The sequence below is a fragment of the Rana temporaria genome, chromosome 2, assembly GCF_905171775.1.
Source record: "Rana temporaria chromosome 2, aRanTem1.1, whole genome shotgun sequence".
NCBI classification, from domain to species: domain Eukaryota; kingdom Metazoa; phylum Chordata; class Amphibia; order Anura; family Ranidae; genus Rana; species Rana temporaria.
In genome coordinates this window covers 383,587,126-383,606,085 of record NC_053490.1, presented here as the reverse complement: position 1 = coordinate 383,606,085, position 18,960 = coordinate 383,587,126, and the positions used below count along the sequence as shown (strand labels likewise).

Sequence of the window (18,960 nt, the reverse complement as noted above, 5' to 3'; positions counted from 1 at the left end):
CAGCACACACCTGTAGTTATTAAGCGATAGCTAGGCTGCTTAATTATGTACAGTTTACCTTACAGGTGTGTTTGACCCAATAGGAACCCAGGGAAGGTACTGGAAGCCCTCAGGTAGGCCTATAAAAGATCAAGCTGCTGTGGGGCTCATCCTCTTCCCCCTGGACCAGATCAAACTGGCGAAGTGCTGCCGGATTTTTCAACACCCATCCTACCTGAATAATGGAGTCCCTGGTGAAGCTGCTCCTGAACAGGGCCAGTGAAGAGGGAGGTGAAGCCTGGCTGCGTCGATGCCTTGAACCTGCCACCGCAAACGAGGTTGAAGAGGAAGCAGGTCGCTCCACGTCGCAGAGGAGAAGCGCGGGTCAGTGGGTGGACGAGCCGACAAAAGAGCGCCATCCGAGGCGCGGAATGGCGACCAGGAGATCCAGCCCAGCTGCCGCAGGGACGGAGGACGCGGCGGTGGAGGAGAACATGGCAGCGGAGGTCAGCGGCGGCCAGTCGGGCAGGCGGAAAAAGGGGGACCAGTGTGCGGTCACCAGCAAGCGGCGGACGGCGGGGCGGACCGAAGAAGCCCGCGAATCAGGCAGGAAAAGGGGGGCCATCCCCTTTTAAAGTCTCCAGGCCTCTCAGCGCTGACAGGGACCAGCAGCCAGCCAGGCTAACAAGCTGCAGAACTCCACGGACACAGTGCAGAGCGTGTTGCTGGATAGAGCGTCGCAGCAGGGAGCAGGAGGACCCCCAGTGGCTGGTGAGTGTAATCAAGCACAGGCACTGCAGGTTATTATGGATTCCCTGTCTTCCTTGGTAAAATCTCTCTCTCCTCCTGTTAACTCTGTCACTGCTGCGCCCTCTACTGCTGCAGTATCTGCTTCTCTTGCTAATACCTCTGTTTTTCTAATTCTCTGTCACATCAGCTGGATGATGTTTCTAATATTAACAATACAATGGTTGTAATGGAGCAGAGGCTGCCTGAAACTCTTATGAAAGATGTTATGCCATGTGAATTTTCTCCCTTAGGCTACCACCTGAGTAGGCAGGTAAAAGAGAAAATCTGGAAAGGAGATTTCATAGAAATTTTGTCCCTGCTCCCCATGCAAAAAGAGCTGTTTTCTAAAACTGACAGGCAGGAGGAGGATAGACGCAGGCAGGCTCCCAGATCTTTTCACAATTGGCTCCAGGCATTTTTTATTTATTCAGGTGTGATGGCTGAAAAAAACCCAGGTGTATGCGGTGGGTTGTTCCAGCATTTAGACCACATACTGGAAGCCTAAAAAAATGTTGGGGGTTTAGGATGGTTCTTTTATGACGAAGCATTTCGTCAAAAACTGGCTATCCACCCTTCTCTCAGGTGGGGCATGAAGGACTTGGGCCTATGGCTCAACTTAATGGTGTCCCAAAAGCAGCATGCCCCTAGGCAGGGTATGGCCGTTCCCCAAACATCAGCCAACTATAGGAAAGGTTGCTGTTTTGCTTTTAACGAACAGCAATGTCATTGGAATGCCTCTTGCAAATATAGGCACGAGTGTTCTTTTTGTGCTGGTGCGCATCCGGTCGCGAAATGTTTTAAAAAGAATGCCGCCGTATCCACACCTGGACAGAGGGATATTTTTCCCAAAGGCCTGCTTTCCAGTGAGGCTGGAAAAAATGCGCCCATGGCTGGAACAGTATCCAGACAGGGAGAAGGCCCATGTTCTCATTGATGGTTTTTCCCAGGGTTTTCAGATACCTACCTTTAAGGGAGTTGGGTGTGAGATGGTAGGAAACCTGAAATCAGTTTCGGCCTATCCCCAAGTGGCAAGAGATAAGATTTGGAAGGAAATTAGTGAGGGGCGGGTGGAAGGTGCTTTTGGGGTCCCCCCTTTTGAAAATTTCCGATTGTCACCGCTGGGGGTAGTTCCTAAAAGAGAACCTAATTCTTTTCGCTTAATCCATCACTTATCCTTCCCGAAAGGGCAGTCTTTGAATGATGATATAGACGCATCTTTATGTTCAGTTTCTTACGCTACATTTGAGGAGGCAATTGAGAAAATCAGGTCTTGTGGTCCAGGGGCTCTGCTAGCTAAGGCAGACATAAAGTCAGCATCCTGTCTGTTGCCCATTTCCCCTGGGGCATTTAACTCTTTAGGTTTTCAGTTTGATGACTGTTTCTTTTTTGATACATGTCTTCCAATGGGCTGTTCATTGTCATGTGCTTATTTTGAAGTCTTTTCCACATTTTTGCAGTGGGTAGTTTGTTCCAAAGCAGGGGCACACAGTGGTGTACTATTTGTCATACTATTTGTATGACTTCTTATTTATTGGGACAGCGGATGATTCACGTTGTGCGAATTTGTTGTGTACTTTTCAGTCCTTGGCGCAGTCTTTTGGCATACCACTGGCGGAGGAAAAAACATGCGCACCAGTTTCTTCTTGAGGTTCTTGTTGGCACGTTTTATGCAGAAGAAAAAGGTATTGTTAAAGGAACTGCAGTCCTTATTAGGCATTTTGGCTTTTGCGTGCAGGATAATGCCGTTGGGGCGCATTTTTTCTCTGAGGCTTTCATTGGCCACGTCAGGTTTGAAATCCCCGTTCGCTCACATTCGATTAATGGTTTCTATGAAGGAGGACCTGCGTGTGTGGTTGAGATTTCTGGAATCTTACAATGGGAGATCGGTTTTTCAAAAGGATTTTTGTTTGCCTCTGATTTTAAGTTATTTACAGATGCAGCAGGTTCCAAGGGTTTTGGAGCTATTTGGGGATCCCATTGGTGTTGTGCAGCTTGGCCAGATTTCTGCATACATCTGGGTGCTACTAAAATTTAGTTCTGCTTGAGCTTTTCCCGGTTTTAGTGGCAGTAGAATTATGGGGCGAGTCATTTGCAAATCAGCATATTTTGGTAGAAACGGACAACAAAGGAGTGTTATTTGCTATAAACTGTCTATCATCTAGCTCGTTATGGGTGGCAAAAGCCTTACGCCAAATAGTTTTTCTTTGTTTAAAATATAACATTTGGCTAAAAGCCAAATACACCCCTGGTGTACTTAACACAATCGCTGACTCTCTGTCGCGTTTTCAGATGGACCGCTTTCGGAGCTTGCTGCCAGAGGCAGACGAGGTGGGCGCCAGGTGCCCAGACCACTTATGGTCGATAGTATGAGCTTGGCGGCCGAGGCGATTAGGAGTTCCGTGGCGCCCAAGACATGGGCTGGCTATTCGGCCTCCTGGAGGGATTGGACGGTTTTTGCTAATAATTCAGGTTTCAATGGCAGTACGCCGTCGGAAGGCGGGATATTGGCTTTTGTGGCTTATCTCATGGAGGATGGTTTTCCTTACAGTCATTTAGCAAGATCATTAGCGGGTATTTCGTTTTTCTGTCGGCTAAAAGGTCTGCCATCTTGCATGTCATATTTTTCAATCAAGCAGGCAATTAAAGGGTACAGAAGGAGAACCTTTGTAGCTGATGACAGAAGGCCTATCTCACTGGAAATACTGTCCGGCTTGTGTGCCGGGACTAACATGGTGTGTTTTTCAGATTATGAAGCATTGCTTTTCAAACCGCTTTTGTTTTAGCATTTTTGGTGCGTTCCGGTTTTCAGAATTAGTACCGGATTCCAAATATGGTGGCTCGGGCATCCGCTCGGAGCATGTGGTGGTGGAAGGTTCTGTGGTGCGCATTTGGCTGCAGCAATCAAAGACGGATCAATGTGGTAGAGGTTCTTTGATTACCTTGCAGGCTCAGATCAATGAGGTGGTATGTCCGGTATTCTTGGTTCATCAATTTTTAAAGGTAAGACCGCAAGGTAATGGCCAATTGCTTATACACAACAATTTAGCGCCTTTATCCAGATACCAATTTAATTTTGTTTTCAACAAATGCCTGGGTTTGTTGAGTTTACAAGGTTTAAAATTTTCTTCACATTCTTTCCGGATAGGTGCAGCTTCGGAAGGAGCTAGGAGGGGTATGGAAGAGTCTGCTATTAAGGAAATAGGGAGGTGGAGGTCGGATTGCTTTAAATTGTACATAAGACCTAAATTGTTTGTTTAATTTTCAGATTTACATTGCACTGTTTGGTTTCTGGGACATTCGTTCATACACTGGGCTCATAAGAGAGCGACTCATCGTCCATATACGGTAATTTATCACTACAACCAGAATCCTACAGGTTGCTTTGGAAAGGAGTGCGTGGCCTCCAATGGCATCAGTTATATTTTCATTTGTCACGTTTATTGCAGGTTTGGCCACCTCCATCTATCTTGGTGCTGCACTTAGGAGGTAACGATTTAGGGAATCTCAGAACTGTGGATCTTTTAGGTTTTATCAAACGGTCAATACGGTCATCATATTTTCGGAAATAGTTCCTCGCCTGGCATGGCTCTCCTCTAAGATGAGGAGGGCAATGGAGCGGATGAGTAAAAAGGGTGAATAGGGCCATGGAGAAATACATGCCCACCATTGGTGGGCTATCTTATCGTAATATTGACCTGGAAGGTGGTGTTCCCGGTTTCTACAGATCTGATGGGGTTCACCTTTGGGAAATAGGTTTGGATCTGTTTAATCTTGGTTTGCAATCCGGTATTGAAATGGCCGCGGTGGTGGGGGTGGGCCGGGCTTGAAGCAAGCCCGCCTGGTGGGGACTATTGGTTGTTAAATAAAATGGTGTATACTGTCTGCCCGAGTTTTGGATAACTGGGCAGGACGCTGGTGTTTATTGAAAAATTGAAAGATGAGTTTAATAAATAAAGTGGTTTTTGTTATGATGATTAAAACCAATAAAGGTACCGCGGCCATTATATTTGCCAAAAGAGAAAATGGTGTATGTTTCTTTATTTACCAGTTATAATAGGTTATTAAGATGGGTGCTGGTGTGTGTGTGGCCTACAGTCTCATGTAAAAGGAGGGCACTAATTGGGGCCCTCCTGCTTGAGAGTGTGGCCAGCACACACCTGTAGTTATTAAGCGATAGCTAGGCTGCTTAATTATGTACAGTTTACCTTACAGGTGTGTTTGACCCAATAGGAACCCAGGGAAGGTACTGGAAGCCCTCAGGTAGGCCTATAAAAGATCAAGCTGCTGTAGGGCTCATCCTCTTCCCCCTGGACCAGATCAAACTGGGGAAGTGCTCCCTCCCCCCCTCCCCAGTCGCGTGTACCTCTTATGTGGTATGGGTCACCCCGGTATCCGGGGGGGACTATTGGTTGTTAAATAAAATGGTGTATACTGTCTGCCCGAGTTTTGGATAACTGGGCAGGACGCTGGTGTTTATTGAAAAATTGAAAGATGAGTTTAATAAATAAAGTGGTTTTTGTTATGATGATTAAAGCCAATAAAGGTACCGCGGCCATTATATTTGCCAAAAGAGAAAATGGTGTATGTTTCTTTATTTACCAGTTATAATAGGTTATTAAGATGGGTGCTGGTGTGTGTGTGGCCTACAGTCTCATAGTGATTTAATCGACTTTTCTGCTGGGAAGAACAACCAGGTGAACCTCCGGCAGAAAGGCAGGCATCAGGGCAGAACATCTCTGAGCTCTGCCCAGCACTAACAGCAGCTTTCTTCTAATAGGAATAAGAGTCATAAAAAAACAAAACAATAATACTTAAAAAGGACAGTGAAAAAAATTAAATAAGGAAAAAAAAATATTAAAGCTCTCATCCCTCCATGCCCGCATGCAGAAGCAAACACATGTGTAAGTCACGCACGCATACGTAAATGATGTTTACACCACACATGTGAGATATCGCCGTGAAAATTAAAAGGGAGAGCAATAATTCTAGTGCTAGACCCCCTCTAATTCTAAACAGGTAACCTTTAGGCCAGGTTCACACCTATGCGAATTGAGTGCGGTTTAAACCGCATCTAATTCGCAGGACATTTCAAAATACATTGTTTTCAATGAGGCTGGTTCACATATGTGCGATGCATCCGCACTGCGTATTGCCTCCAAACGGCATGCGGTTTTTATGTCTTGCGGTGCGGCTCAGGTGCGAATTCAGTCCCATTATCTTCTATGGGTACGCATCTAATTCGCACATGTGTTCAGTTCTCTGCATGAATTTCTCTCATTCAGCTCAATACAATTCTCCCCCACTCTCCTCTCACCCGGAACTCCTCCCAGGTCTCCAAATTCGCACCTGATCTGCAGCTAAACCGCAGTTGATCTGCAGAACACCCACTAGAGAAATCTGCAACGACAACGCAGCTCAAAAAAGCAACGCACTAGTGTGATTCCGGCCTAAAAGGCGTTTAAAAGCCTTGCCTATGGAGATTTTTAAGTACTGTAGTTTTTTGCCATTCCACGAGCGTGCACAATTTAAAGGCATACATATTAGGTATCCATTTACTCTGCTTAACATTGTGTTTTGTTGAGGGCTATAAGTAATTTTTTAGCAAAGAATACCGATTTAAACTTGTAAACAAAAAGTGCCAGAAGAGGCTTTGTCTTCAAGTGGTTAAAGGGGTTGTAAAGGAAACATGTTTTTTCCCTAAATAGCTTCCTTTACCTTAGTGCAGTCCTCCTTCACTTACCTCATCCTTCAATTTTTCTTTTAAATGTCCTTATTTCTTCTGAGAAATGATCACTTCCTGTTCTTCAATCTGTAACTCACCACCGTAATGCGAGGCTTTCTTCCTGGTGTGGGGAAAGCCTATTGAGGTGGGAGGGGGCGAACAGGAGTGTCAGGACGCCCACTAACACACAGCTCCTTTCTCTATCTGCAAAGTAGAGAGTGTCCTGACTTGCCTGCTCGCCCCCTAAAGAGGCTTTCTCCACACCAGGAAGAAAGCCTCGCAATACGGTGGTGAGTTACAGACAGAAGAACAGGAAGTGAGCATTTCTCAGAAGAAATAAGGACATTTAAAGGAAAATTGGAGGATGAGGTAAGTGAAGGAGGACTGCACTAAGGTAAAGGAAAGTATTTAGGGAAAAAAATAATTTCCTTTACAACCCCTTTAAACTTAGTAGAATCATTCTGGACATCATCAATGTCAAATCAGACACAGAAAGGTCAGGGTCACCCTCATCAAGTTAAACCCCCCCCCCCCCCCCGGACATGAAAAACTTCACCAGAACCAGACGGAATCAGGACTGGGGAGCTAGGCACTGGGGCAGAATGACTGGCTGGATTAGATAAGCCCTACATATTCGTAATAAAACAGAGAAAATCACAAAAAATGTAATCTATCTCATCCTTCATATGAAAGAAACTTGGAACACACAGAGGCGGATTCCTCTTTATACAGCTCTCCAATGCAAACACAGCAGAGAGACTTCACGTACGCATAGCCTACTTTGACCTCTGGCTGTGAGAAAATGCAAATTGTAGGAAAATCGCAATTCTTCGGCATGCAGAAGAGCGGTTGAACCTCGGTTAACCACAGCAGCTCCTAAACGATCCTATAACCCTATGTGTACATGGACACATAGGTTTTTATGGAGTTAAGTTTCGGAGCTTTAGTGTACATTAAAGTGTTACTAAACCCAGTAATATAAAAATAGTTCATCTGCCCCCCCCCCCCCCACACACACACAGCTTATAAATCTTTTTTACATTAAAATACTGCCACTATATACCTTTTTGGATAATCTGTATACCACGGTTACATGATAAACTGCACAGTTTCTCCAGTGCTGAGAGTTCAGGTAGGAGGAGATTTCCACTACAGCCTGTATACATGCTCACATGTGTGATGTCAATATCATGTGACCTGGCTAGCTCTGAGAACAAGTAAATGTTCTCTCCAGCATAAAAGACACAACAGAGCATGTGCAATTCGGCTACCCTGCCTGTGTTAGCTGACTTTCCCCAGATAGACAGTGCAGGAACTATGCATGCAGAATAAAACACAATTTTTACACAATACAGAGGATTAACCCCTTAAGTTCCACAGTGAGTATAACAAGCATGCTATGCTGCATATACCGACTAATTTTACTGTTGTGGGTTTAGTAACACTTTAAAAGTCTTACAATAATTGGAAGCTAGAATACAGTGAGGTTGATTTACTAAAGCTGGAGAGTGCAAAACCTGGTGCAATTCTGCATAGAAACCAATCAGCTTTCCGTTTTGTTTGTCAAAGCTTAATTGAACAAGCTGAAGTTAGAAGCCAATTGGCTACCATGCACAGCTGCACCAGATTTTTTACTACCCTGTTTTAGTAAATTAACTAATATTACAACCCAGACAGCTCTTGCTAGGGGCAGGCGTCTTCTTTTGTCTGAGCATTTGACCTGCAAAACCAATAAATGGGGGGGGGGGGGGGGAATCTAAGGCTCTCAAACACCAGTCACCACCCCAGGGTGAGCCACCACAGTGCCAAGTTAGCTGATCACCACCAAGAGGTCTCAGGTGACCATAACCAACCTGACTACCTCCACAATGAAAATACAAAAAGGAAAAGACAAAAGCCCATGCCATTGCCTACCTGTACTGATTGTGCCTGCATCACCCAGAGCCTGCATCTGGGAGAAATCCCCCATAATCCTCCATGTCCTCCTGCAGCCCATGCTATGGTGCCCTCTAATGACAACAGCCAGGCCCTCCCCTTCCTTTCTGTGCCGCCCAAGGCTGGTCTAGAGCCTTTGGTTGCCCAGCGAAGACACCATCTCTGCTGAAAATTATGTCTGGCATCTGCCGACAGGAGGAAGGCACAAAACCACTCAAGCGCTCAGAGTGTGGCCAGCCAGCCAGCCACTGAGCCCCCACCAAGGGCATAAAACACCACCGCTCAAGACCCCCTCCGAACACAGAAGTCGGCAGGAAGAGGAGAAAAACTGTGGGCCGCAACCAAATTCATCTGAAATGAGGGCAACCTCAACAGCTCTTAAAGAGGCTGTGCAGCGAGGAAATGTGAAACCTAAAACGGGATGTTTGACTCCGTTCATCTAGATGCCCCATTACAAGTGCTGGTCTGGTCCAAAAGCTCTCTGCATTTATGAGTTCAACTACATTTGGGAGCAGGGGCGGACTGACCATTGAGGCTCTTGGGCACTGCCGAGGGCCCCATGCCACTAGGGGGCCCCATCAGGGTTGCCAGGCTCAGTAAAACGAGGGACAGTATGTACAAATCTGTGTTTTTTTTACATCTGTCCCTGATTTGTCCGAAAACTGACATGCTTTTGATGTGAAAATCCAGAGATTTTAGCTGCCCCGCCTCTGCACTGCCTCCTGGCATGGTGGCCATCTGTAAGCTCAGGGGCCCTATAATCTTCTATTGCCCGGGGGCCCCATGAGTTGTCAGCCCGCCCCTGTTTTGGAGGTATAAAGATAGCCATATATGGTTTATTTCTACATCCAAATTAGAGATTGAGGAATCCTCCCTGCTGGGGCATTGTATTCTGACAGCAGAATCCACAGCTGTCAGAAAACAATAATGGAGTGGGTGGAGCTGCCGATGGAGGAAAATGTTCCAACACATTCCTTCAACAGAAGTCAATTGTTTAATGTAGACCTACCCCATCAACCCAAAGAAACTTTTTACCTTAAGTTCAACTTTTAGAATAATAATCTTTGTGGAGGCTAGAACGAGGTAGGAAGTGATGGGTACAAAAGGGAGGCATCACCTATCTATATTAGGCATTAAAAGGTCTGTTTACTTTGAATGCTCAGTCATGTGCAGATGATTGAAGATTCTGAGCTTTTCTGTGCAATCATTTTTATCGAGTTTTGACGAGAACAAGCTTCAAGGATTCAGAGCTTATAATGAATTAGCCCTCAGGCCTTTACTAGTTAGGAAAAATGTATCCTTTTCTCTGAACTTCTTTAGCAATGCCTCCACTCTTCTGGGCCTTGTAATCTCAAGTAGAACATGTTGTTTGTCACTGGGTATTGTCAGCCTAATTCCTTAGATGTGGAATAAGAATATTCCAGTCTTTAAACATGTAGAACAGAAAGGGGTGGAAAGAATGCCCAACTATATATTCATGTATGCTTCTTCACAATGAACAGTCCCTGGCTAGATGTTCAAACTACCCCACACTGATACTGAGTCACAGCTGGCAGAAGTACATTCCAGAAAGCATTTTTTTTTTTCTTGCACCAGATGCGACTAAAAAAATAAGTTCTAGTATATTTTAATTGTCATCAGCTTTCTTGTCCCTCAAAGTGGTTTTAAAGGTTTTTAATGCAAGTAGGTAAAAAACGTTCACTGTGCAGCCTCCCCACCTAAGCCTGATCTCAATACAGCGATATGCACAAGAGCAGCGGCTCTCCCAGGTCTCTCCCTCTTCATTGGCTGATATGCACCAACAGGGGCCACTGGCTGCCGCTGCTGTCAATCACAGCGCTGAGGAGGAAGTAAGCATGCACGAGTGCCCCCATAGCAAGTGGCTTGCTTTGGGGGCACTCGGGGGGCACCCAGAGCCCCGACAGGAGAGATCAGGGCTGCACCGAGTAGGTAAGCATAATGCTTATTTAAAAAAAAAAAAAAAAAAAACAACACCCTAATCAGTAATAGCATGACTTTGACCACAAAAGTTTCAGCAGCTACAATATCCAAGCGCTGCCAGCCAAGTCTCAATGATTGGTCTCCCTTGGATTCCAGAGAGAGGGGGAAAAAACAAACTAACAAAAAACAAACACACACAAAATCCATGCATCCCTGCAATGTACTGGTGTGCATTTTCGTGGCATTTTCAATTTTCCCAGTTATCCTGAGGCAGGGGTGAGGCAACATCATCTGCAGCTCTTGGAAGTGTTAGAAGCCACTGCTGAGGTATTTTTATTATTTTCTCTTAACAGCTTGATTTATAAAATGCGGTCTAATTTTGGGGAATGATGGTATTTCAATAGAGCAGGCCTTCCATTTCTATGCTTCCACAAATAAACGCTGAAAGGCTAATAATAAAAATAAAAAATTCCCCAGATATACATATGAAAGTTTTTAGCTTACTGTAAACCTTTTTTGTTTCTAATTATATACATGCATGTATGTGGACATAGAAACCCTGGTTCCATGTTGTTCCTTGCTAGTCTTTTCACTGCAAGGCTACCAGTCTCTCTGGTTAAAAACAGACTCAGCGATTTCTAATGAGGGGTAACCACCACAACACATCCATTAGCTGGATACCCTGTGACCTGAGCTACCCTGATATTATATCACATGGCATAGCATCAGGGTTTTTTAAACTTGGCAAAGTAGAGGTATTGTTTAACTCAGTTTTATAATGCAATATAGTAAAGCTGGTTTGCCTTCTATTGATTTAGAAGTGTTGATTATAATGATAGGGCCACTTTAATGCAAAGCTTACTTTTTTTTTTTCCCGGGGCAGTCATTTATGAATTACATAACGTAATTTATTAGCAGTGAATTTTTTCCCAAATCTGCATTATATATACACACATTTCAATAATATACAAATGGGGCTTCATACAGTTTGTCCAGTACCTGGCCACACTGAATAACCACATCTACGCATTACATTAGGTTTCTATTGCAACAAAAAAGCACGCCACTCTTACATTAGCATTCATTACAGCTGTTTTTCCTACTCCAGATAATAAGAGGTCTTTATTTTTCAGACAACCAAGTTAACCAGATTTCTTTCAAAATTGCAGAATTAATATACCCATGGGAAAAATGTAAAATGGCATAAGGTATACCAGCATTAACACATCTCATAGGTTGGACTTGAGTCTTTTTTCAACATCACCTATGTAACACTGCAAATTGTTTTTCTGGGTGCCTGCCAGGAGATCCATAATGTTTCAACTTTCTGTAATAGGGAGACAACACTGTTCATTTTCAGTAAAATTGTGCAGGTGTGTTGCCATCCTGTGGGCAGTGTAGCCTTTAAAGGTTTGTTTTTTTATTTTCTAAATAGGTTCCTTTAGGCTAATGCAGTAACCTGGGTTTGATCGAACCCCAAGAGTTCGGTCAGGTCAAGACACACACCCGACTCATATGATTCGTGATGACAAGCCCCGCTTGTCCATCATTGGCTGCAGGTGATCACGCAACATCGCTTGGCCTATCTGTGCTGCAGGGAATTTGGCACGCCCAGTAGTCGAATTGTAACTGTTGTGATGGTACGTCGTGTGATTTCTTTCTTAATGTTTTAATTCCTTCATACTATGTCGAGCAAAAAAAGAAAGTGGTCGGACGAATATGTACAATATGGATTCACATGTATAACGGAACGTGATGGGAGTCAGCGTCCTAACTGCATGATTTGCAATGCCAAGTTGAGCAATTGTAGTCTAGTACCGGCAAAACTAAAGCCTTGTACACACGATCAGTCCATGCGATGAGAACGGTCTGAAAGACCGTTGTCATAGGTTAACCGATGAAGCTGACTGATGGTCTGTCGTGCCTACACACCATCGGTTAAAAAAAACGATCGTGTCAGAACGCGGTGACGTAAAACACAACGACGTGCTGAAAAAAACGAAGTTCAATGCTTCCAAGCATGCGTCGACTTGATTCTGAGCATGCGTGGATTTTTAACCGATGGTCGTGCCTACTAAGGATAATTTTTTTCCCCATCGGTTGTGAATCCATAGGTTAATTTTAAAGCAAGTTGGCTTTTTTTTAACCTATGGTTAAATAACCTATGGGGCCCACACACGATCGGTTTGGACCGTTGTCCTCTGGTTAACCTATCGTGTGTACGAGGCCTAAGAGAACACTTCCTTAAGCTGCATGGAGATGGAAAATACAAGAACACAACGCTCGCTGAATTCAAGGTGAGGAGAGCCAGATTCGATGAAAAGGCTAGTCTGCCTTTGTACCCATCAACAAACCGATCCTCATAGCATCGTACAAAGTTGCTTACCTGATCGCAAAGCAGGGCAAACCACACACCATTGGTGAAACACTCATAAAACCAGCTGTGTTGAAGATGGCGAATATCATGCTGGAAAAAGCGGCTGAAGTTAAGTTATCCCAAAATTCCTCTTTCAAATGACACCATCAGAATAGAGGACATGAGCAAAGACATCTTGGCTCAAGTATTTGCAGATCTGATTTCAAGCCCGGCAAAATTCAGCCTTCAACTCGACAAGACCACAGACGTTTCCAATCTAAGCAAGCTTGCAGTATTCATGCGCTATGTGAAAGACGACGTGATAAAAGGAAGATTTTTTATTTTGTAAGCCTCTTACAACAACTAAGGCAGCCGATGTGAAGAAACTTGTGGATGACTTCTTCAAAGACAACAATCTTTCGTGGGATATGGTTTCGGCAGTTTGTTTGGATGGAGCTCCAGCCTTGCTGGGAAGAAAGTCTGGTTTTGGTGCGCTAGTGAAAGCCGATGCACCACACATCATTGTTACGCATTGTATTCTGCACAGGCATGCAATGGCAACAAAAACCTTGCCTCAAACCTGGCAGAAGTCTTAAAAATTGTAGTGGAATGCGTGAACTATGTGCGAAATAGTGCTCTGAGGCACCGCATCTTCAGGGAGCTGTGTAAAGAAATGGGATCTGAATTCAAGGTACTTCTGTACCATTCTAACGTTCAGTGGTTATCCCGGGGACAGGTGCTAAATCGTGTTTTTGCCGTGCGTGTGGAATTAGCCCCGTTTTTGCAAGAGCACCAACATTGTCATGCAGATTGCTTCAAAAATGAGTCCATTCTCATTTTAGCGTACATGACTGATATCTTCGCAGCTCTCAATCAACAGATGCAGGGCGGTGGAGTCAACATCTTCGAAGCGGAAAAAAACCTGAAGGCTTTTCAAAAAAAGGCTACAGTTATGGAAACGACGAATAGAGAACGATAAGTTCGCAAACTTTCCCCTGCTAGACGACTGTGTAAGTAAGATCAAAGATGTATCTGGAATCGGAGACATTTCTGTACCCGCGGAACTAAAGCAAGCAATTGCCACGCACTTAGATGAGCTTGCAAAGTCTCTCGACGGATACTTCCCTACAAGAGAGTCATATCCAGCACGGGTGAGACATCCGTTCATGATTAGTGTTGAGACAACAGATGTCAATGATGAATACCTTGATGAAATCATTGAACTTCAGCAGAGCCAGGTTCAACAGCAACTCTTCAGAACAACGCCGCTCTCAACGTTTTGGTGTCAACAAATGGTAACGTACCCTGTTATTGCTAAGAAAGCTCTGGAGATTTTCATACCGTTTGTTACAACATATCTTTGCGAGCAATCCTTTGAGGATGCTGGACATAAAAACGAAGAAAAGGAACAGACTTTGTTGCGAAAATGACATGAGAGTGGCACTTGCCAAAGGTAAAGCCGCGCATTTCTGAACTGGTCTCTGAAAGACAACAGCAGAAGTCACACTGATTTGCAGTAAATATTCATTATTATGTTTTTGTGTGAAAATCATGTTTTAATGGTTTTGTTCTTTAATGGTTTTGTTCATTTTGTGCACCTATGTATAAATATATACCTAGGTTTTGAATTTGAAAAAATCATATTTTATTTTTCCAATTAAGAAGGGTTCGGAGGAATGCGCATATGAAACTGGTGGGATTCAGTACCTCCAACAAGGTTAAGAACCACAGGGCTAATGCATTGTTGGTTCACTTACCTTTTCCTTCCATTTCCCTTCTAAATGTTTATTTTCTTTGTCTGAATTTCTCACTTCCTGTTTCTCCTCAGTAAGCTTGCCCCCATCATCTGAGCCGTTCTGGCTTGGGACTACATCCCTGCGAGGAGACATTGCGTATCATTTTTTTTTTTTTAAAAAAGGTTAACGAGTTTCCGCCTATAATCAAATCATGGCTGGGCGAGACATTCGTTGTTCCAGGTGGACGTCCTATGACATCCTCCCAAAATGCTCCAGGTCCATGGTGCAATTTGTCATCCACACTGTCCACCGGACACAGCAGATAACTGCTGCCAGTACCATGTGATCGCTGTGACCAGTCACAGCAGATCACGTGACAATTTTACACAATGAACAGCTTTGATTGGTTATAGTGATCGCATAGTGCAGACAGGGCCAATCATAGTCCATCTGTACCATGTGATTAGCAGTGGTTAACCACAGCGAACCACAGTAAAACACTGAATTTCATTCAGTAAAAATGGTTGCTTAGAACAGTGAAATTCACTAGTATAAGCAATCAATGTATGTTTAAAAAAAAAAAAACCCAGACAACTTCCCCAAAGAAGTAGTGCGACTATGGTAATTCTGTATTTATTTCATTTTGTTACATACTGATCACCAGTCAAGTGTCCCTGATCACCGCCACACCATATATTGCACTGGTGACAGTATGTAAAAAGAGGAATAAAAAAAAAAAATAAGATTTCATTTTGGCATTTTTCAAAAGTTGTGACAAAAAAAAAAAAGACAACTTTAAAAAAACTTGCCATGCCACTTACTAAATACCTCAGACTACTTTCCAAAAAGGGATCACTTGGGGGATTTTTGTACCTCAAGATATGAAGATAGGCCAGCAGGACTGATCAATTTTCAGATATACCATAGTTTGTGTACGCTCTAACTTCCCTACAGACTACATAATAAACACTGATTTGGGTTATTTAAAAAAAAAAAAAAATGGAGCAGAATACATTTTGGCCTAAATTTATGAACATTAATTACAAAATGCAATAACAGAAGCGCCCCCCCTCCCCTATTTAAAAACACTGTGGTGATTAAATATCACCAAAAAAAAAAGCTCTATTTGTGTGTGTGTGGGGGGGGGGGGGAGATAGAAATTTTTAATTTGGGTACAGTGTTGTATGACCACACAATTGTCATTAAAAGTGCAACAGCACGGAAAGCTGAAAATTGGCCCGGGCCAATGAAGTGGTTAAACGTGGAAATGAACTCCTAAAGGCATGGGGCAAAAAAAAAAAAAAAAAAGCAAAGCAAACAGAGGACTAAGGCTGGATTCACACCTATGCATTCTTTTTGCATTTTGCAAACTTTGCACTGTAGAATGTGTTCCATAGGAAATCATGTTACATGGACTGTAGTGCAAATCTGCAAAAAGCACAAAAACTGCATAAATGTGAATCCAGCCTAAGGCCTAGGCACCAGTATTGCCTGTAGTCCCCCTGAAGCTATTCTTTGCTCAATACTGACTTACCATGCCTTATTTCACCGTAGAGGCAGTCAATGGGGTACATGACAGGGTTAGGCTTGCTCAGCCATCAGACACAGTAGCGACCTCACCAAATCGCACTCCATATCTCCAGAGACTAGCAGACAGAGATAGCTGTACCTTAGATTGCTTTCACACTGAAAGCAACGGCCATTAGCAGTAAAACACTGCTCATTTTAACGGTGCTTAAGTGCAGCTTTTTTTGCCTCTAGTGGGGCGCTTTACCCCCCCTCCAAAAAAAAAAAGGGTTAAAAAACAAACAAGACACAAACTCCCATTTTGTGGTGCTTTGAAGGTGCTACCCATTCACTCCAATGGGCAGGGCTAAATACATCGCTACCAACCTGCCCCAAAAGATGCTGCTTGCAGGACTTTTTGGAACATCCTGCAAGTGCACCGCCTGAATGTGAAAAGTCACACTGCAATGAATGAGAGGCGGTTTTCAGGCGATTAGCAGAGGCTAGTTCACAGTGTGAAAAGGGGTCTTAGATCTCACACTGCAGATATATAGCTATGAGTGTATAGGCATAGAAGTGCCTAGGCTCACTCACGTAGCAGGAAGTGAACTGTTAATGTTAGAAAAATTAGAGTAGCACTATAACCTTCCCCCCCATTTTGGATAGAGCAAGGGAGGGTAATAACCCGTCAGATTTATTTTTTACCATCTGTGTCCCAGTGCAGAGATTTCCCATCACTTCCTGTCCCATAGCCAAACAGGAAGCGAGAGGAAAGCCCTCTGTATTAAAGGAAATTCCTTGGGGACCCTTAGGTCCCCAAAACTAGATAAGCTTTTATCAGCGTTAGAGCGTTTTTACAGCTGAAAAACTCCTCAAAACCCACTAGTTCTGGGGTTTTTCCAGCCAAAAACCTTTGATAATAGCTTAACATGCTGGGAAATTTATTGGCTGCAGAAAAAAACATCTGAAGCCAAAAACAGCTGTAAAAACATTGTGTGCATGAGGCCTTACTGTTGCTGAAAGGAGAAACAAACAGGAATGACAGACACTACAGAGGGAGAACAAAACAAAAAACAGGAGAGGTGACAGCACAAACTTTGCTGCCAGGGAGACACAACCGAGTGTTTTTTCTTTAATTCACAAAGATTAACACAATCTAACCCTTTCATGACTAAGCCTATTTCTGATATTTGGTGTTAAGGTAAAAATCCGTATTTTTTGCTAGAAAATTACTTTAAATAGTGCAACAATCGCCATTGGAGGTTCTACATCACACGGTATTTGTGCATCGGTCTTTTAACCACTTCCCGCCTTGTCAATAGTAAATTGACGTTCGGGAAGTGGTTTTGTTATTCTGACTGGCGCACATCACGGCGATCGGTGATGCAGTGCGTCAGTCTGACACAACGCTACACTGATCTCGGTACCACCTGATCAGCCGTGTCCAATCACGGCTGATCACAATGTAAACAGGAAAAGCCGATAATCGGCTTTTCCTCACTCGCATCTGATAGATGCGAGCAGAGGAGAGCCGATTGGCTGCTCTCCTGACAGGGGAGGGGGTATGTGCTGATAATTTATCAGCGCAGCTCCCCCCCTCGGATCACTGCACAGGACCACCAGCATGCCGCCCAGGACCACCAGGGATAAGCAGCCACACTGGACCACCAGGTATGCCCCCTAGACCACCAGGGAATGCCAATCTGTGCCAAGGCAGCTGCCAACCAGTGCCCATTCAAAATCCCTGCCAGTGCCACCAGTGCCATGTATTGATGCCCATCAGTGCCGCCTAGCAATGCCACCCATAAGTACCCACCATTGCAGTCTGTGCCCATCAGTGCGCCTACCAGTGCCCATCGTCGGTGCTACCTCATCAGTGAAGGAGAAAACACTTATTTACAAAAATTTCTAACAGAAAAAAAAAAAAAATCTGTCTTTTTTTTATTTGTATAGCAAAAAATAAAAACCCCAGAGGCGATCAAATACCACCAAAAGAAAGCTCTATTTGTGGGAACAAAATAAGAATTCTGTTTGGGTACAGTGTAGCATGACCCCGAAATTTTCATTTAAACAGCGACAGCACAGAAAGTTGAAAATTGGCTTGGGCAGGAAGGGGCATAAGTGCATGGTCTTGAAGTGATTAAACACGGTTTTGGGGAAAAATACACTTTCATGAATATGAAAAAATAAATAAATAAAAAAAACTGTAAAGAGCCCAATTTGTTTGCATAATGTAAAAGATGTTACGCCTAGTAAATAGATACCAAACATGTCACGCTTTAAAATTGCGCACATTCGTGGAATGGCGACAAACTACAGTACCTAAAAATCTCCATAGCCGACAAAAATAAAAATAATGGTTACCAGGCTGGAGTTACAGAGGTCTATTGCTAAGATTGCTCTTGCTCCGGGGATCGCGGCAATACCTCATGTGTGTGATCTGAACACCGTTTACATATGCGGGCGCGACTTACGTGTGTACTTTCTTTGCGCTGTGAGCTTGCGGGGATGGGGGCGCTTTAAAACATTTTTTTTTCTTATTTGATTTTACATTGGGTTAAAAAAAAAAATAAATAAAAAAAAACACAATTCTGATCACTTTTATTGCTGTCACAAGGAATGTAAACATCCCTTGTGTCAGTAATAGGTACTCTTATTTTATTATCGGAGCGACCGATTGGGGGCCGATATTAAAATTTTTAAAATGATCAGTAAGTCCTCCACCCCGTCACTGTGCGGCGCTCGCTGCAGTGTCTGTCAGCGGTGCGGCAGGCCGCAGAGAGATGACATATCTTACTGCCCACCTCGCATCACCGCTGTTCTGCCCCTTCCGCAGGGCTGCCAAGGCTGCTTTTGACAGAGCTGCAGCCGCAAGTGAGCAGAGATAGTTATGTCATCTCCCACCGCCCGCTCGCATGCGGAAGTGTACCCTCTCCGATGCCGCTGAGGAGAGGCTGCCAAAAGTAGTGACCAGCTGCATCTGGGCAGCAGGCGAC

At 43.9% G+C, this 18,960-nt stretch overlaps 1 pseudogene; it reads left to right on the top strand.

Moving 5' to 3' along the window:
• Positions 1-221: 221 nt before the first annotated feature.
• LOC120928322 lies at positions 222-13,701 on the top strand (annotated as a pseudogene).
• Positions 13,702-18,960: the final 5,259 nt, after the last annotated feature.